This window comes from Nerophis ophidion, linkage group LG26 (genome assembly GCF_033978795.1).
Source record: "Nerophis ophidion isolate RoL-2023_Sa linkage group LG26, RoL_Noph_v1.0, whole genome shotgun sequence".
Classification (NCBI taxonomy): Eukaryota; Metazoa; Chordata; class Actinopteri; order Syngnathiformes; family Syngnathidae; genus Nerophis; species Nerophis ophidion.
Genome location: NC_084636.1, coordinates 16,941,139 through 16,958,372, shown reverse-complemented (window position 1 = coordinate 16,958,372; position 17,234 = coordinate 16,941,139). Strand labels below are relative to the sequence as shown.

The 17,234-nt window shown below is 40.4% G+C and overlaps 1 long non-coding RNA gene across 2 annotated transcripts; it reads left to right on the top strand.

The window, feature by feature from the left end:
• The first annotated feature begins 3,417 nt into the window (after window positions 1–3,417).
• LOC133543495 (uncharacterized) lies at window positions 3,418–16,140 on the top strand. 2 transcript variants are annotated; one of them, XR_009804393.1, is made up of 6 exons: window positions 3,418–3,543; window positions 11,993–12,232; window positions 12,326–12,508; window positions 14,511–14,664; window positions 14,960–15,038; window positions 15,094–16,140. It is a non-coding gene; the product is annotated as an uncharacterized LOC133543495 (long non-coding RNA). The 2 variants fall into 2 exon arrangements; XR_009804392.1 differs by having other exon boundaries at window positions 12,326–14,664.
• The last annotated feature ends 1,094 nt before the right edge of the window (window positions 16,141–17,234 follow it).

Genomic DNA, 17,234 nt, shown 5'->3' with positions numbered 1-17,234 from the left:
AGCGGTAGGAAATGGATGGATGGATGGAGTTGGGTGTCATCAGCATAACAGTCAAAGCTAATGAGTCTGTGCTAAAAAAAAAAATATGTTGTCCTACTTTTTAAGAACAAAGACAACAAAGTGTTATCTATCGAGATCAGGCCTGGGCAATTATTTTTGTCATCCCCATGAGGTTCGTGTTTTGTTTTGGTCATGTTCGGTTTGGTTGTTTGGACATTCAGTTCTTGTTTCTGCACTTCCTTGTTTTTCTTATTTTCATAGCAACTCATTAGTTTCCACCTTGTCTTCAAGTCACGCCCCTGTCCTCAGTTTTCACACTTGTTAATAATTATCATAGCTATTATTTAAGCCACAGTTACCAGGTAGTCAGCCTGGCAACTTCATATTATTCATCTGCTTCATGCCATGCTATGCTGTTTATTATTTCTGTCCATGCCACGTAAGTTTTTGGTTTGTTTTATGCCACAGTTAATGTATTTTGATTCTTTTGTTCATAGTCATGCCTTTGTGCTAGTCATTTGTTTTCAGCAGTCAAGTTTGTTCTCCGCCATTGTGCGCGCCATTTGTTTGCCTTTTTGTTAGTTATAGTGTTTAATAAATAAAGATGTACTCACATTCTCGCCTGGCTTGTGCCAATTTTCTTTTGCGTCAGGGAAACAATCCACGTCCAAGTCAAAGCCTGACAATTTTGAGTTGGGGGACAAATTTACAGAAAGAAGTGTGTCCAATGGCCGGTCCATCAATTTTTATGAACACTAATACAAAACCTTACAATAATGTCTGATTGAATGCTAAAAACGTTTTGACAGACCGCTTTAAAAAACGGAATGGAATTTTACATTTTTCTATGAAGAATAAAACACTGAATATTGACAACATATGAACGTCACACACCCTCCCGATCGACATATTTTACAATCAAGCAAAATGCGACAAAAATCCGTCAAAATGTGACAAACAGCGAAATATGAATGTAAAGGGTAAAAGACAATATACAATCTGATATATAAGTAAGCTTTATAACTTTTTTGTGAAAATCTCCTTTCACGTCTGTCCCTAGCACCCACATTTCAGGCTGACACTCTGTGGAAACACTCTTCACCCACACTGCTTGGTGCCTCGTCTGAGCTGCTGTGACATAGACTACCATAGTAACTAATCAGATGACCATAGTAACTAATTAGATTACCATAGTAACTAGTATATCATGCAAAAGTGCAGATTCCACCCATTGAAATACTTTGTATAGTTCAAGACTTAAGGTCATTAGAAAACATCACTGCTCATCATAATGGAAGCTACACTTTCCATCTTAAAGATCTAAATAAATTATTTGGGAAGGTCCGGCGGGCCAGATGAAATACTCAACGGGCCGCATGTTGTCCCCAGGCCTTAATTTGCCCAGGTTTGATGTACATCCAATTGGAAATAAATAAAAATACAGAAAATGTTATTGAATGCATTATTTACATGAAAACTAAAACCTGATCGACACCTTGTAAAATGGATGAAATAATGTAGAATATACAGCAGTCTACTATTAGCAATAACTTATCAATTATAACACAAAACCCAAAACAAGTAAAGTTGGTAAATAAAAACAGAATACAATGATTTGCAAATCATTTTCAACTTATAATCAATTGAATAGGTTGCAAAGACAAAATATTTAATGTTCAAACTGAGAAACGTTTTTTTTTGTACAAATACTCATTAACTTCTGCGCTGAGGTGGCGACTTTTCCAGGGTGTACCACTCCTTCCACCCGATTGTAGCTGAGATTGGCACTAGCGCCCCCGCGAACCCAAAAGGGAATAAGCGGTAGGAAATGGATGGATGGATCGATAATCATTAACTTAGAATTTAATGGCAGCAACACATTGCAAAAAAGTTGGCACAGGGGTCTTTTTACCACTGTGTTACATGGCCTTTCCTTTTAACATCACTCAGTAAACGTTTGTGAACTGAGGAGAATCATTTTTTAAACTTTTCGTGTGAAATTATTTCCCATTCTTGCTTGAAAGTTGTTTAACAGACCGGGATCTCTGTTGTGGTATTTTTTGCTTCATAATGCACCACACATTTTCAATGGGAGACAGGTCTGGACAACAGGCAAGCCAGTCTAGTGCCCGCACTTTTTTACTACGAAGCCATGCTGTTGTAACACGTGGCTTGGCATTGTCTTGTTGAAATAAGCAGGGGCGTCCATGCTAACGTTGCTTGGATAGCAACATATGTCACTCCAAAACCTGTATGTACCTTTTAGCATTAATGGTGCATTTACAGATGTGTAAGTTACCCATGCCTTGGGCACTAATACACCTCCATACCATCACAGATGCTGGCTTGTGAACTTTGCACCTATAACAATCCGGATGGTTCTTTTCCTCTTTGTTCTTGAGGACACGGCGTCCACAGTTTCCAAAAACAATTAGAAATGTGGACTCGTCAGACCCCAGAACAATTTTCCACTTTGCATCAGTCCATCGTAGATGAGCCTGGGCCCAGCTTAAGACGGCGATGTTTCTGGGTGTTGTTGATAAATGGCTTTCGCTTTGCATAGTAGTTTTAACTTGCACTTACAAATGGAGCGACACACTGTAGTTACTGACTGGTTTTTCTGAAGTGTTCCTGAGCCCATGTGTTAATATCCTTTACACGATGATGTCGCTTTTTCATGCAGTTCCGCCTGAAAGATCAAAGGTCCGAAATATCATGGCTTACGTGCAGTGATTTCTCCAGATTCTCCGAATGCGGACTGTAGTTGGCAAAATCCCTAAATTCCTTGCAAAAACTCGATGAGAAATGTTGTTTTCAAACTGTTCGACGATCTGCTCACACATTTGTTCACAAAGTTCTAACCCTCTCCCCATCCTTGTTTGTGATTGACTGAGCATTTCACGGAAGCTGCTTTTGTACCCAATCGTGGCACCGACCTGTTCCCAATTACCCTGTTCGTCTGTGGGATGTTCCAAATAAGCGTTTGATGAGCATTACTTAACTTTCACCGTCTTTTTGCCACTTGTGCCAGCTTTTTTGAAACACGTTGCAGGCATCAAATTCCAAATGAAAAAATATTAGCTCATTTATGTATCTTGTCTTTGCAGTCTATTCAATTGAATATACGTTGAAAAGGATTTGCAAATCAATGTATTCTGTTTTTATTTACCATTTACACATTGTGCCAACGTCACAGGTTTTGGGATTTGTAAAATTTAAATAAGTTGTGTATCGCTCCATCCTGGCCTTGCAGCCGTCCTGCCCGCCTTCATGGCTCACCCCCTGCAATGTTTTACACCTCCAATTCGAAGCAGCCACGGGATTAGTTTGTGGGATTGTTGGCTGGCATTGTGCGCTGACAGGATAGGCAGTCAAATCCCTTTTTCAGCCAGCGCTACTTATGCTTGTCCCTGTGTTGTCTCTTTCAGGCAGCGGCGCCTCGCTCCACATGCATGTAATCTAGCAGACAAGGAAAAATGAAAAGAGAATTGCATGTGGATGAAGGGAACAGAAATGGGATGACAGCGAGAAGAATGCACGGAGGTGAGAGGCAGGAGAGAGCGAGAGGTTTGAATTAGAGCTAAATTGGCCTCCATAGAAGCTCGCTGTTTGTTTCTGCTCCTTGCTAATAAAAAAAAAAAAAAAAAAAACGGGCTTTATGTTTGACATCAGCGTGTGAATTATTCATCCTTAACTTCATGCCTGAATTATTGATCTCTTTAAACAAAAAAAAAAGGCAAGCAGGAGACATGATGTAAGATGGAGAAAAAGGATTGAGATTTCATCATTATTTACTGTTTTATGGCAAAATATCCACTAAATGGAAAATGTGACACTTAATCAGTTAAAGCAAAATCCTTACTGGTGCAAAACATAAGAGTTTGGGAATAAAAAATATCAAATGTACAAATGAGGAAGCATGTCTGTAGAAAGTCTCTATAGCAGGGGTGTCAAACTCATTTTAAATGGGGGGGGGCGGAGGCACGTGGAGAAAAATCTACTCCCAAGTGGGCTGGACTGGTAAAATCACGGCACGATAACTTAAAAATAAAAACAACTTCAGATTTTTTTCTTGGTTTAAATATAGAACAAGCGCCTTCTGAAAATGTACAAATCCTAATGTGTTTTTATTTATTTATTTTTTTTACACTTACATTTTGCGATAAATAGTAGGAGTGTAACGGTACGTGTATTTGTATTGAAGCGTTTCGGTACCGGGGTTTTGGTTCGGTTCAAAGGTGTACCGAATGAGTTTCCACACTTACGTATTAGGTAGCGCACCGCATGTTGTGTAAACAATGCAGAGCGAGGCACAACACACGACAGGCTAGCAGCGACCGGGCTAGGACAACATGCAAAAGCCAGAGCTAGAAGACCCTCCTGACTCGTTTACATCTCCCGTTTGGAAACACTTTGGCTGCGCGGTGCGATACAACAATAGGGGAAGGAGGTTTGCCGACAATGTTGAGCAGCAGTCGGGTATGCTTCTGCCAACACGTCAAATATGCTATCCCATTTGAAGTGTCACTATCGCATTCAAGCAGCCTCTCCTCGGCGAGTCAGGCAGGGCTGAAGCAATAACAAATGTTTTTATAGCAGCAGATTTAAGACCATCCATCCATTTCCTACCCCTTGTCCAGTTCGGGGTAGCAGGGGGTTGCTGTATTGCATTAAAAACTAGATTTTGACCCACTTCTATGGTGGAAGAACACTGAGCCCATATATCCTCTTACTGCCAAGTTAGCCAGGCTAACTTGGCAGTAAGAGCAACAACTTGAGGCAGTTTAATGTTGATGAACGTGGACCCCGACTTAAACAAGTTGAAAAACTTATTGGGGTGTTTGCATTTAGTGGTCAATTGTACGGAATGTATACTGTACTGTGCAATCTACTAAAAAAGTATCAATCAAAAAAAAGCACTTTATATGTAAAAAGGTTTTGTTAAGAAACCATTCTGAGCCTTATCTTATTTAGTTTTTATTTTATATATGTTGACCACATTAACCCTGGCAATGGACCCTGTATGTATGTATGTTATGCCATTGTTTAAAAATGTGTTAAATAATTACCTAAAATGTATATTTTGTTGTTTTCTTACTGTACCGAAAATGAACCGTAACCGTGACCTCTAAACCGAGGTATGTACCGAACCGAAATGTTTGTGTACCGTTACACCCCAAGTTAATAGTATTCATGCAAGGCCCTAACCACAAACCATCAGGAGCAAGGGTGAAGTGTCTTGCTCAAGGACACAACAGACGTGACGAGGTTGGTAGATGGTGGGGATTGAACCAGGAACCCTCAGGTTGCTGGCACGGCCACTCTCCCAACTGCGCCACGCCGTCCCCCCGTGTGATGTATTGCATTGCATCGTCTGCATGTTCGAAATAAACAGAACTTAACTGCTTTTTGAAACAGCGATATTTCCAACACTGACTTTTTTGGCACCAAATTATTATGCCCTGAATTTTTTTACACTGAGTTTTTATACACTAAGTTTTTTTCTACAAACCCTATTTCCATATGAGGAAATTGTGTTATATGTAAATATAAACGGAATACAAGAATTTGCAAATCATTTTCAACCCATATTCAGTTGAATATGCTACAAAGACAACATATTTGATGTTGAAACTGATAAACATTTATTTTTTTGCAAAAAATCATTAACTTTATAATTTGATGCCAGCAACATGTGACAAAGAAGTTTGGAAAGGTGGCAATAAATACTGATCAAGTTGAGGAATGCTCATCAAACACTTATATGGAACATCCCACATGTGTACAGGCTTATTGGGAACAGGTGGGTGCCATGATTGGGTATAAAAGCAGTTTCCATGAAATGCTAAGTAATTCACAAACAAGGATGAGGTGAGGGTCACCACTTTGTAAGCAAATTGTCGAACTGTTTTAGAACAACATTTCTCAACGAGCTATTGCAAGGAGTTTAGGGATTTTACCATCTACGGTCCGTAAAATCATCAAAAGGATCAGAGAATCTAGATAAATTACTGCAGGTAAGCGATGATAGTACGGACCTTTGATCCCTCAGGCGGTACTGCATCAAAAACCGACATCAGTGTGTAAAGGAAATTACCACATGGGCTCAGGAAGACTTCATAAAACCACTGTCAGTAACTACAGTTGGTCGCTACATCTGTAAGTGCAAGTTAAAACTCTACTATGCAAAGCGAAAGCCATTTATCAAAAACACCCAGGAACCCCACCGGCTTTGCTGGGCCCGAGCTCATCCAAGATGGACTGATGCAAAGTGAAAAATTGTTCGGAGGTCTGAACAGTCCACATTTCAAATTACATTTGGAAACAGAGGACGTGGTGTCCTCCAGAACAACAAGGAAAATAACCATAGCCAGCCTTAATGGTATGGGCTGTATTAGTGCCCAAGGCATGGGTAACTTGCACATCTGTGAAGGCACCATTAATGCTGAAAGGTCCATACAGGTTTTGGAGCAACATATCAACGCAACGTTATCAAGGAGGCCCCTGCTTATTTCAGCAAAAAAATGCTAAGCCATGTGTTACAACAGCGTGGCTCTTTGTAGTAAAAGAGTGCGGGTACTTTCCTGGCCCGCCTGCAGTCCAGACATGTCTCCCATCGAAAATGTGTGGCGCGTTATGAAGCGCAAAATACCTCAGTGGAGACCATGGACTCTTGAACGACTGAAGCTGTACATAAAACAAGAATGGGAAAGAATTCCACTTTCAAAGCTTCAACAATTAGTTTCTTCAGTTCTGAAACGTTTATTGAGTGTTGTTAAAAGAAAATGTGATGTAACACAGTGGTGAACATGCCCTTTCCCAATTACTTTGGCACGTGTCGCTGTCATGAAATTCTAAGTTAATTATTATTTGCAAAAAAAAATAAAGTTTATGAGTTTGAACATCAAATATGTTGTCTTTGTAGCATATTCAACTGAATATGGGTTGAAAAATGATTTGCAAATCATTGTATTCTGTTTATATTTACATCTAACACAATTTTCCAACTCATATGGAAACGGTGTGTGTACACTACATTTTTTACACATTGATTATTTCTACACTGAATTTGTAAACACAGAATTTTTTTACACTGAATTTTTATACATAAATAATACAACTGTCACGTGTGGGTTGCAACTTACTGCGAGGTCGTTCCTCCCAGATGCTGAATGGACAACTCCGTTCTGCATCTGGGAGAAGGTAGGAGATGATTTATTTCTCAAAAATTATACACCGTAGATACAAGTAGACAAAAATAAACAGAAAAACGGGCCGATAGCATGGGAGGCTTAGCGCAGGAACAAGATTCAAGAATCACAGGAATAACCGACGTAACTTGTTGCGTGGATCAAACAATGAAGCCAGGACGAGTGTGGCGAGAGAGGTGAATAAATAGCTCTCTGATTAGTGGTCGACAACAGGTGAGTGTGCCGACTACTAACCAGAGGCAGGTGAACCCAATGAATCCCCGTGGAAACTAAAACAAACCCAGAGGTGCACAGACAGGAACTAAGGGATTACAAAACTGACAAAAAATAACAAAACATGATCCGGGCCACGGATCATGACAAAAACACAGATTTTTGTTTTTGTATACACTATATTCCAAAACACTTGATCATTTCCCCAATGAATTCACAAAAATTCAAATGCAAAAAAATTCAGTTACATAAATTCAATGTCAAAAAAAGAAGACGCAAATTAACTACATATATAGTAACGTAGCATAAAAGGGTGTTTCTGTTGACATGAATGGGCGGGTTGATGGAAGGATGGGTGATGTTTAGCCTGTGATTCCCTTAGCAGAATGGAATAAAGAGACCTCACATCCTCCCCTCTCTCTCTCCTTCTTGCTAACCATTGCCTCTCTTTTGTTTACTTTGTTATCCTCGTGTTGCAGCAGCCAGTGTGACGCTTACATACATCTTTCTGCGTGTGTGTGTGTGTGTGTGTGTGTTCTGGCAATGCTTACTTAATGGGGACATCACTCTGTTTACACAGTCACCTTTAGGGGACCTCTGACGGTATGGGGACCAAAACAAAGAGGTCCCCTAAAGGGAAACTGTTTTAAATGATAGTCGGATCCATTAAGATTTGGCCCATAAAACATTTTTACTGGTTAGTTTAATTTGAACTTTTTTTTTTTTTTAATGGTCCTCATTAGGATCATTTAAAAACATGGTTCTACTGACGATTATTTTTTTAAATGGTCCTCAGCTTTACTTAAATACAGTAAAATTCACCCAGACACTCCCCCCAAAAATGACTCTTTCTTATTCAACTCATTACATCACACAGTTAAAAACTTCCGAGCTATGTTGCATCGACTTTTGAAACATTCAACAAAAGCAAAAATTCAAAAAGGGGAAAACCTGTGAAAATAAAAACAAAAGTACAAAATTAACATATTTTTCGGAGTATAAGTCACTCTGGAGTATATACCGCACTTGCCGAAAATGCATAATAAAGAGAGAAAAAAACATACATAAGTCACATTTTTGGGGGAAATTTATTTGATAAAACCCAACCCCAAGAATAGACATTTGAAAGGCAATTTAAAATACATAAAGTATAGTGAACAACGGGACAGACTAAGTTCAACTGCCCAGTAAGGCAATTAGTCTAGGAGAAAGATTTCTGATATAAAATACCCCTTCCAACCCGCACCAAGCCAGCGTGGAAGGTGTAGGCTAATAACCAGCATGAAAAGTACGCCAAGAAGACGGCCCCCAGACCCCAGCAGTTCCAGGGGAACAATGCAGTGGCAGGGAGCAGCTAGAGATCGTTCACTATGGCAGAAACATGTTGAGGCTTTCGTCCAGCAGTGGACTGACAACGGCTGATGATGAGTGAACAACAGGCTGAATAAGTGTACGTTACATGAGGCATAAATAACCAACTAAGAAGGTACCTGGTATGTTAGCGTAACATATTATGGTAAGAGTCATTCAACTAACTATAACATATAGAACATGCTATACATTTACCAAACAATCCGTCACTCCTAATTGCTAAATTTGATGAAATCTTATACGTCTAGTCTGTTACGTGAATGAGCTAAATAATATTAGATATTTTACGATAATGTGTTAATCATTTCCCACATAAGTCGCTCCTGAGTATAAGTCGCACCCCTGGCCAAACTATGAAAAAAAGTGCGACTTATAGTCCGAAAAATACGGTATATGACATATCACACATATGTAGCTTAGTTTGAGTGTGAGACATTTGTTGACATTTGTTGTTATGGGTCATATTTACTTTGAACTATTTTTTTTTTCTAAATATGCCTCAGTAGTCACGTACAAATGTGTGTGAAATATGCAAAATTATTTAAATGTGGTCCCAATGAACCATGTAAACTCTTTTCCCCCAGGGTCCCCAGTAAGTATGATCAGCACATTACTTCATCAGTCCAGAGATTTAAAAACGTGTTTGAGCTTACTGGGCAGTGGCCATTTTACCTATTATTTGTTTATGCCTCCACATCCTGTAGAAAGGGTGGTCCCCACAAGGTATGATCAAAAAACTTGGTCCCCATTCCAAATGATAACCAGTGTGTGTGTGTGTGTGCGTGCGTGCATGCGTGTGTGTGTGTGCGTGTGCGTGTGTGTGTGTGTGTGTGTGTGTGTGTGTGTGTGTGTGTGTGTGTGTGTGTGTGTGTTCTGGCAATCCTGACTTAATGGGGACAGCACTCTGTTTACACACCTTTAAGGGACCTCTGACGGTATGGGGACCAAAAAACAGGTCCCCTAAAGGGAAACCTTTTTAAATGATAGTCAGATCCATTCTGAAGATGCCTAAGTGATTTTGAATCTTTGGCCCATAAAACATTATTACTGGTTAGTTTGAGTGTGAGACATTTTTTGACATTTGTTGTTATGGGTAATATTTAATTTGAACTTTTTTTTTTTAATGGTCCTCAGTAGTCCCGTACAAATTTGTGTGAATTATGCAAAATTACTTTAATTTGGTCCCCATGAACCATATTAACTCTTTTTCCTCAGGGTCCCCAGTTAGAATGATCAGCACATTACTTCATCAATCCAGAGATTTAAAGACGTGTATGAGCTAACTGGGCAGTGGCCAATTGCCTTAATTTTTTTATGCTTCCACAACCTGTAGAAAGAGTGGTCCCCACAATTCACGATCAAAAAACGTGGTCCCCATTCCAAATGTTAACCAGTATGTGTGTTTGTATGTGTGTGTGTGTGTGTGTGTGTCTTCTGGCAATGCTCACTTAATGGGGACATCACTCTGTTTACACACCTTTAGGGGACCTCTGACAGTATGGGGACCAAAAAAAAGGTCCCCTAAAGAGAAACCTTTTTTAAATGATAGTCAGATCAATTCTGAAGATGCCCAAGTGATTTTTAATCTTTGGCCCATAAAACATGTTTACTGGTTAGTTTGAGTGTGAAACATTTGTTGACATTAGTTGACTGATTTGTTGTTATGGGTCATTTAATTTGAAATTTTTTTTTAATGGTCCTCAGTAGTCACGTACACATTTTTCAGAATTATGCAAAATTATTTAAATTTGGTCCCCATGAACCTTATTAACTCCTTTAACGGCACATTCCTTCATCAATCCAGAGATTTAAAAACGTGTATGAGCTAACTGGGCAGTGGCCAGTCTACCACATTTTTTTTATGCCTCCGCAACCTGTAGAAAGGGTGGTCCCCACAAGGTATGATCAAAAAACTTGGTCCCCATTCCAAATGATAACCAGTATGTGTGTGTGTGTGCGTGCGTGCGTGCGTGTGTGTGTGTGTGTGCGCTCGCAGAGGCACAGGGCCCAGACACTTGGACTCATTTGGTGAAAATCTCGAGTGTGGGAGGAGAGGAATGTGTGCCCAGATAAAAGAAGGAAAAAGTAAAAGAAAAGAAAAGCAAAAAGAGGGGGCGGTGAGATAGATACAGCGAGACGGACAGAGAGAGAGGCAGGTGAGATGGATGGATGGATGGATGGATGGATGAAGAGAAGTTGAAGACAAGGGCAAAATCAGAAGGATGCAAATGATAGACAGTGGGAGAAAGAAGAGAAAAAAAAGGTTCAGAGGAAAGTACAAGCGGCCCACTCCTTACCTACTGTTCTCTATTAAGCTGAGTTTTATTTAAATGGATGCTCCGGGTCTCGCTTCTGGCGTGGGGGGGAGGGCATCTACTCCGAACACAATGCTGCCTACACACACCTCACAGTGACAGGCGGCATGGAGGACAGAGAATAGATGATTAAAAAAGGGGAATAAATGAAAGTAGAGGGTGTGAAGCCTCGCTTTCATTATTAGTACAAAAAAACAGCTTTAGCTCAAATAAAAATGAGATTAAAACCAGAATACTCATAGATTGGAAAAAGTGTTCACTTGTTCTTACGATAAAAGATTTAATTGTCTCAGTAGTCGGTTGCAAACACTAACCGATGTAGCCGAGGTTCCAGCCACCAAAATATGCAAATTAAAAATGATAAGATGACATGATGGCACATATCACAGCATATCATAGCACCCCAAATACCATGCAAGTAGGGATGGCATCAGAAAAAAATTAAAACGAAAGAAGCTATCTGCAAAATACTTACCTAAATATATATATATTAGTGTTGTCCTGATACCAATATGTTGGTACCGGAATCGGTATTGAATTTATTTTGATACTTTTTGGTACTTTTTGATTCTTTTCTAAATAAAGGGGACCACAAAAAATGTCATTATTGGCTTTGCAATCCCGTATTTCATCGGCTGCAAGCGCGCCGGGACACGCTCCTGCTCGCTCGTCCCGCATCGCCGCCACGCGCCTGCGCGGCTGCGGGCAATCATCAATCAGCGCACCTACGTCTGATGAGGGCAGACAGCATAAAGACCAGCTGACCCAAAGATCCAGTGCCGGAACGTAGTTAACTCTTTGTAGTAAGATGGCTTCCCTCCTCGTACCTGCTCTCTGAGTTTTCCCTCTGCCTGTGTCTTATGTCCTCTGTGTTCCCCGCAGTGATCCCGCCGTATCCTGTGTTTGAGTTGTGGGCCTCGGCTCCCCTCTGGACTTTGGATTGCTTCCCTCGATCTTCAAAGCGTGCCGGGACACGGCCCTGCTCGCTCTTACCGCATCATGGCCACGTGCCTGCACGGCTGCAGGCAATCATCAATCTGCGCACCTGCGTCTGATGATTGCAGACAGCATAAAGACCAGCCCACCCAAAGAACCAGTGTCGGGATGTAGTTCACTCTTCTAGTAAGCTGGCTTCCCTCCTCGTACATGCTCTCTGTGCTTTCCCTCTGCCCGTGTCTTATGTCCTTTGTGTTCCCTCTGTATCCTGTGATCGAGTTGCACGCCTCGACTCCCCTCCGGACTTTGGACAGCTTGCCTCGATCCTCGACCCTCGCTTGGAGAAGGACCTCGTCGTCTCTCTCCAGCCTCCAACCTCTCGCTTGCCCACGGACTGTCTTCTTGCCTGGCCCCTATGGACTTCTGACGGATTCATCCAACACGCACGTACAACACCCGCTGGTAAGATTCACATTGCTAATACTTTAAATCGTCTTGCACCATTCACTTATAGTAGCATACACACCCCAGCATATCATTAGCTTCAATAAACCTGTTGAACTGATTTCCGCCATTGGGTCGGGTCCTTCCCCCACCGTATGTAACACTTTTAGTTGTAAGTAAACAAACAAAGGCTCCTAATTTAGCTGCTAACATATGCAGTAACATATTGTGTTATTTTCCATTCTATTATTTTGTAAACATTATTAAGGAAAAGTGGTAGAAAATTAAATATTAATCAACTTGTAAGTTTACTGGTAATATCTGCTTACTTTCTCGTTTAACATGTTTTATCTTCACTTCTGTTAAAATGTAATAATCAATTATTCTTTTGTTGTTTGGATACTTTAGATTAGTTTTGGATGATACCATAAATGTGAGTATCAATCCGATACCAAGTCGGATTGATACATTGGTCATATTCAAAGTCCTCATGTGTCCAGAGACATATTTCCTGAGTTCATAAACATAGTATACATGTATACATTTACGAAAGAAGATGTTGTGAAGCTAAAAAAAAAATCACATTCGTAGTAGTATCGACTGGACACGCTATTGTACTTGGTATCAATTATAGTGGATGTCAGGTGTAGATCCACCCATGGCGTTTGTTTACATTTTGATGCCGGTGAGCTACAGTGTGTAGTGAAGCATGTTAGCTATTTCTCGTCCTGCAGGGATGATACTTGTAAGAAACGTACTTTATTTGTCGCCATGAAGGCGAAGGTTATTGATTTAAAAGTAGCTACAACACGGCAGACTGGGGCAGGACGTTAGCCGCTAGCTGGCTCGCCATGTCTTAAAGCACCTCTTTCCGAGGGCATTTCAGTGTTACAACTTCACCTTCATTGATAGTTTTTAAGCCAAAATGCGTCCATTTTCCCTTTTCTGTCCACGCAATGTCTGCTAGTAAGTACTCTGTGAATGTGTGCTGCCGAACATGCTCCTCTGCCCGTAAACCCACAGTGTCAGGGCGTGACGACCGGCTTTTCAGAGGAATATGATTCATTAGTATCGCAGTACTATACTAACAACGGTATACCTTACAACCTTAATATACATATATAATATGAACATATTTCCACATAGCATCCAAAAAGGGATGCCATTAGAAAAAAAACAACATATGCAGCCCGATGCCAAAATACCCACCATAAATGAAGAGATTTAGGATGATAACATCATAACATATCAGATCATTCTCCTGGCACCATACAAATATGAATGGTATTAGAAAAATAACATACTGTATCTCCAGTGAAAGATGTAAACATTCTGATCATAAAGGGAACAATTTTAGTTCAGTTCTGTTTCAGTTGATTTGGAACATGCATACAATACAATGTAATGCATCACACATTTCCAGTTGTTTCATTACAGCACGTCCGAAAAGGATTTGGAAGAAGCAGATCTTATTTAATACCATAGAAATTGTATCCCATTTCCTTGTTCTCTGTAAGAGAACAGTGAACAAATACATTATAAATAAAAAATATACCATAGTAAGCAAACAGATATTAAGTAGATAAATGATCTTTATTTCCAAAAAAAAAAAAAAAAGGTTCCACATGTTCATCATAATTCTTGTCCTGTGTAATTTGTGAAAACTTGTAGTATGAACAGTCCCTTAAACTGAATCATTTTGGTACTTTGTTTATTTCCTTGGTTGATTTGTTCCATAATTTAACTCCACATACTGATATGCTAAAGGTTTTAAGTGTTGCACATGCATAAAAAATGTTTTAAATTCGATTTTCCTTTCAGATTATATTTTTCCTCTTTCATTGGTAAGAATTGTTGAACATTCTTGGCTAGCAGGTTGTATTTTGCTTTTTGCATAATTTTAGTTGTTTGCAAATGCACCAAGTTTTTGGATTTCTGTCATGTTTTGTGGTCACATTTTTGTTTGGTTTTGGACTCATTGTGCACTCTTGTTTGTTTTGTCACCATGAGAACTGATTAGTTCTCATGGTGACACCTGATTTGTTTGGACTCACGCACCTGTCAATCACTGCACCACTATTTAAGCCTGTAGTTTCCAGGCAGTCAACCTGGCGACATCACCCTCTACACACCCTTGTTATCCATGCTGATGATCCATGCTTTTCTTGTTCCAAGTAAGTTTTCTTAATTCATACCATAGTTTGCAAGTTTTTTTTTACGTCCATAGTTTTGCCTTAGTGCAAGTGTTTGTTTTCATAGCCAAGTTTTCAACCGCCGCTTTGAGCGCCTTTCGTTTGTTTCTTTTGTTTGGTACTTTTTGAGTGATTGATTAAAATATGTCATTACCTTCACACCATGTCCGGTACAGTCGATTTGCACCACGGGAAATCAAACCACACCATAGTCCAAGTCATGACAGATTTCAATATTTGTGACTCAATAAATAAAGGTTTTGTATGTTCTCTATAGCCAACTGTGGCAGGAGCGTGGTCCACGCGTTCCCTGCGGGCGGGGTGTGTGCAGCGATCGGCCATGAAGCAGCTGACAGGTGAGTAGATGAGCTCAGCTGGAAGGAGTAATCTAATCACCTGTTCCTTTATTAGCCGCGCGGTAAACCTTGAGGGGAGGTTCATGCAGAGAGGAGACACAAGGAGAGGAGGACGAGAGCCGAGATGAAAAGAGAACTGAAAACAAACCTTGTGGATTGCAAGTACGGGCTGAAAAGCCCAAACTGACATTTGTGTAAACAACAGAAATTAAATATTGTAAATGTTGCTTCGAGTGTGCTTCTCATTCCCTGTGATCCCAGAAGAACCCAAGCAGGATCTTTGTTAAAGTGGCACCCAACAGATCACAAGGATGTCGGCACCAACCCCCCTGGAAGCGCTGGGCCAAGTCCTGGCCGAAGTGTCGGCGGCAAGCCGACAGCAGACCCAATTGCTGCAGGCATTGATGGGCCGAGCGGAGACAGCAGGTGGGTCATCCACCAAGAAGCGCATGGTGGAGGGGGAGGACCCACAAACTTTCTTGGAAGTCTTTGAGGCCACGGCGACCTCGAGCAAGTGGCCGGAGGAAGAATGGGGCGCGCGGCTGCTGCCACTCTTGGTGGGCGAGGCGCAGCGGGCGGCGTTGAGTCTCCCAGCGTCAGGCCGCGCGCACTACATCAAGCAGCGGCACGCCATCCTGGACTGAGTAGGCAGCAGCCCCGAAGATCACCGCCGACAATTCCGGGCCATGAAATTGGAGCCGGAGGGTCGGCCGTTCGTGTTCTCCCATCGACTGAGGGATGCAGCGATCCGGTGGCTTCAGCCCAACGGGCAGGCCCAAAAGATGTTGGAGGCGATCGTTTTGGAGCAGTTTCTTGACGGCATCCCGGCAAGGACATCCGCGTGGGTACGGTACCACAGCCTGTATCAACTTAAAGTGCCCTCTTTGGGGATTGCAATAGAGATCCATCTGGATTCATGAACTTAATTCTAAACATATCTTCACAAAAAAAGAAATCTTTAACATTAATATTTATGGAACATGTCCACAAAAAAATCTTGCTGTCAACACTGAAAATTGCATTGTTGCATTTCTTTTCACAGTTTCTAAACTTACATTCATATTTTGTTGAGATATTATCCAATAAATATATTTATAAAGGATTTTTGAATCGTTGTTATTTTTAGAATATTTTAAAAAAATCTAACGTAACCCTTGTCTTACCTTCAAGCACCCCAGGGGTGCACATACCCCCCGTTTGAGAACCACTGATCTAGAAGGCCTTACTGACAACAACGCGTGATCCGATGGCTATGGCAACTGTCTATCAACTGTATGTGTCCGTTCACTTAGAGTGCACAGATGCTCGCATTACTGAATCTGAAGGCTCCAGGCAGATTTGGTACAGCTTGGCAACAAAAGCTAGCTGAATTCTGATTGGATAAAAAACTCTATAACCCAAAAACAACCACGCTGGAAGGAGGATAATATAACATGAAGAGAATACGAATAATTTTAGATATTTTGGGAAAATAAATACAAAATTACTTTTATCTTTAATTATGATCATGATTTCTGGTTATGTTAGGCCAGCAGAGAAGGCCTTGGTGGCCCTCACATCACACCAGTGACGTGTGGTGAACTAAACACCAGGTGAGGCATGCATACTTTTTTTTTTTTCTTTTTCTTTTTCTTTTTTTTTTTTTACTTAAATTCCTATGTGAAGCTCTGGTCATTGTTGAGTTACAGGAAGAAAAAGGGAGTTATTCGCTTTAATAAAAACATTCTCATAATGATATGATATGATAAATGGGTCCAAAAAGTGTTTGATAAAGTTAAATACTTTTTGGTCCCATTTGCTTTTAACAAAATAAATCAAGTATTGTGAGTGTATCTTATCTTTCTGAATTTGTATCTGATGCAGCAATAGCTATCCTCTATGAAAACGTACATTGTATGATCGCATTAATTTTGTCTTAAAGTCCAATTTAGAGAAGTATTTAATCTTGGATACAGTATATAATCCTCCATATTGGCAGAAACTTTCATTTAATTCAATTTCATTCCAAGAAATTAAACAATATTTTTGCATCCGACAAAAAACACCCACAAACGCTAGCTTACTCAAATAAAAATGCCATGTTTGTTATAAATACAGTTTAAAAAAAAAAGAAAAGAAAAAAATGCTGGCTTCCACTGGAGAGACCTGTGTCTGCTAGATTGAGCACCCCCACTTCTCCCAGTGTGGCGAGTCAGA